Source organism: Limulus polyphemus, unplaced genomic scaffold (assembly GCF_000517525.1).
Source record: "Limulus polyphemus unplaced genomic scaffold, Limulus_polyphemus-2.1.2 Scaffold5467, whole genome shotgun sequence".
In the NCBI taxonomy this organism is placed as follows: Eukaryota; Metazoa; Arthropoda; class Merostomata; order Xiphosura; family Limulidae; genus Limulus; species Limulus polyphemus.
Window position 1 is genome coordinate 62,011 of NW_013671077.1, and position 3,415 is coordinate 65,425.

The following is a 3,415-nucleotide window of genomic DNA, read 5'->3' on the forward strand; positions in this document are numbered from 1 at the left end:
AGTAGTGAAAATAAAAGATAAAATATAAAGTTTTTTCGAAAAAAAATTTATAATTATCTGGAGGTTATAAAAATTTCACATGTGAAATTTGAAAATATTCTAATGCATAAAAGTATTTTTAATCTTAAAATCAAAATTACTTTGCATGTTGGATAGTCAACATTCTGAAAGAAAAAATTTATGAGAAAATCTTTAATTAAAAAAATCTTAATATTTAATTTAAAAACCTGTTATTTTATGTATGAAAGCCATATAATGTTTACCAATAATCTGCAAAATTTTGCAAAGATATGCATACATTATCAAAAATCATAGCATAATTACTCTCATGGATACTTTCGTGGTTACGAGCTGAGTGGATTCCACCCAGCCCATAATGGAAGGGTTAAAGAGGCTCCAAAGTTTAATATAAGATCTATCTGAAAATGATCACTTTTTATTTTAATATAAAAGTAGTGTGTGGCACACGTAAATCAAAAAGATTGATTTTAACTGTTACTCAACTTATATCATTCAGTAAATAGGCTATTATTTTTCATTTTGAAAATCAAGTATTCTTTCATTCTGTTTTATTTTGCAACAGTGAAATAGTAAGGGTACTTTCTTGCAAATGTTTACGCAGCATCTCCATGAAGCTGTGAATATTTGTTTAATTTTCTTTTGATATAATATGTAGTCCTCTGAAGAGTTATTATCAAGTTCATTAATCTGGAGAAGGATTTCAGAAGTAATGAAGCTGCAGTCAAACATAAACCTGATCTCTTGTGTTTTCTGTTCTATTAATCAGTTCAATAAGTGTTTAAGCGTTTATTTACTTTCATTTATTTTTCAGGTGCTAGGTTTTTCTAATACTCCTCAAGAATATGTGGGTTAAAATTAGGGTTTCAAGTACGAAAGCTCATACTGCCATTAACTTTCTGAATATAATACTGATAAAGACAAATTATATGACAGTGGTACAATACATTATGCTGCATAACACTGCTTGTAAAACACAGAAGGATAAAATAAAACCAACAAGTACACATTTCAGAATGAAGATTTGCAGGTTCTATTGTTAAGTATCAATGTACTCAAGAGCCACCCATTTCAGTCATTTATGTTGCAAGATTCTGAATACAAAAGTTTACCATAACTAACAATATTATTTCATTTTTTGATACCAGTGGTGTTTTTGTAATCCCCATTTCACAAGATTAGCTTACCCAGGGATAGTGTGACCACAATTTGAAGTTGCTTTATTGGTTGCTATGACAATTATCTTGTGGGCCAGCTATTTAAGACTCACACCATCTGGCCTCTGCAGTGCAGTTTTTATGGCAACATGGTTAGAAACACTATGTCCAAGTGGTTACACAGGGAAGGCAAAAATAAAGATATCACATAAAAAATATTGTGCCCAAGTATTTTTCACTCAATGGAGATCATGTAAACTGCAGATCTTTGCTTACATACTCCTCTTAATTTGTCCATGATTAATAAAACTGATAGGCCTATTGGCTTCTAATGCTTCACCAGTTTTTGAATTTAACCAGTAACTTTTAATAATGAAATACCTTTTTAGTATAAGTTGGTTCATCGGCAGTGGAACACTATAGGCGTTTTCAATCCAGGTACTTCTGTCCTAGATACACCAGTTTCTACTCAAATCAAACATCTTTTAACTTTCCTGAAAATGTTAAAATAAAAACATTGTTACGTGTAAATGAAATGAGTTTTTATGTTCAAAAACATATGAAACAGAATAAAAGACATATATATATATACATTATATATTTATTTATAAAAACTTAATAAATAAAATAATAAAGACACAGTTATAATTGACTTTAGAGAAAAATAAATTTGCTGCTAGTAGAAGTCCCTAATTTGTTAGTAAGGGGGAGGAATAACTAGCAACCATTTGCTAGTACCTTCAGAAGTTAAACTGAGGCCTTAGATATAATTTGAGACAGGTATGATCTAAGTAAGACACTCTTAGAAAAAAAACAAGCTAAATCATAGGTAAACCAGACCCTCACAGAAGTCTTCCCTAGAGTTAAAATAAATGGCACTTAGGCAAAAGTACTGCAAATATTTGCCACCCCACATATAGTTCATAGTATATTTTTTGGCCTTACAAGGAAAAATCATGTCCATGTATAGTGCGCAGAGCAATTCTAACAGATAATTGGGCTTTGTATAACGAGCAGTGTATTGTTGTGTCGATTAACATCTGTGAATGCTATTACCAACTAATTAACCATATTACTCAATAAACAAGCAAAGACTGAACTTATGACTGAACAGTTTTATTTTTCTAACTGGTTGACCTCTAGAATGGATTGCCTTCAGATGTTATGGAGGCAGTAAATTTAAGTGATTTTAGGAGAAAGCTTGAGAACTACATGAATGATAAGGGCTGGCTTTAAGATTTGTTTTTAATTTATTTATTTAACAGTTTTAGTTTAGTTTAAAGGATGGGACAACCAAGATGGACCAACACGTCCTATATTGTCCCTAAACATTATGCTATGTTACTACTACTACTACTGTTGCCAGTATTGGTATAAACTACAAATATAGCTCGAGTTATAGGGTTTTTATTCATTTCTATCAAGACTTCTTGAACATACGTCTTTTTCTATCATGAAATTAGTATTAGTACTAGTTAAAACAAGTCATGAAAAAAAGTTCAATATTCCTATACTCAATGCTGGAAAGATCCAAAAGTTGGAAACTCTAAAAAAGGAATACTATGGAAAGCCTTATAATTATTTTATTTCACTTTCTATCCAATCGTCCTAAATAAAATTTATTCACAAATTCTCTAACATATTTCCATACCCATAAGCATAAAGCGGTATAAACATAGAAAAGCACCCTCTAGTAGCATCATTAAGGTACGGATAACATTTTCAAAAATTGAAATACTAGGAATTTAGTTAAATAGGAAATCAAAAAGGTCGTTTGAGAAAAAATTGGCAAATAGTGTTAAAATTAACAGCAAGAATTATGGAAAATATGTTAAAATAAGTAACATGTTAAAACGAGTTCTAAACAATAAGTACTTTTACTTGTCCTATTGACACGTAAGTTTCAAAGTTCTTTGGCCGAATCCAGCAGAAACAAGTTACGGATTGTGCCAATTCTTGTCAGGTGATATGCTCACCTTCTGTACTTAGCCTAGAGATTTACAAGCCACATGTTCTTACTTGACACATGTGTTTATAATCATTAGAAAGCTCATTTTACACTTCGCTGTGTCTGGATAGGAATTCGATCGTTGTGCGCGATCTGGGAGGGTCAGGTTCTATTTAGATCTCATCCTCTCTCCTTTACTATTGTATGATAAACTGTCAAATGCTATAATAGTATTCACTAAATCAGAGTTTGAACACGATGTAAAACATTAGGTTGAAACATTGATTCTACT

The 3,415-nt window shown here is 31.0% G+C and overlaps 1 protein-coding gene across 4 annotated transcripts in view; it reads right to left on the reverse strand.

Moving 5' to 3' along the window:
* LOC106472614 (actin-related protein 8-like) overlaps nt 1–2,862 on the reverse strand; it is a 47,474-nt gene extending 44,612 nt beyond the window's left edge. For 3 of the 4 annotated variants that reach the window (XM_022401162.1, XM_013933265.2, XM_022401163.1), the window contains exons 1-2: nt 2,827–2,862; nt 1,557–1,669 (exon numbers count right to left, since the gene is read on the reverse strand). The gene's annotated coding sequence lies outside the window, so the exon portion shown is untranslated. Of the gene's footprint in view, nt 1–1,556; nt 1,670–2,689; nt 2,752–2,826 lie in introns of those variants that run through there. The other variant, XM_022401161.1, reaches the window with a different exon arrangement.
* Nucleotides 2,863–3,415: the final 553 nt, after the last annotated feature.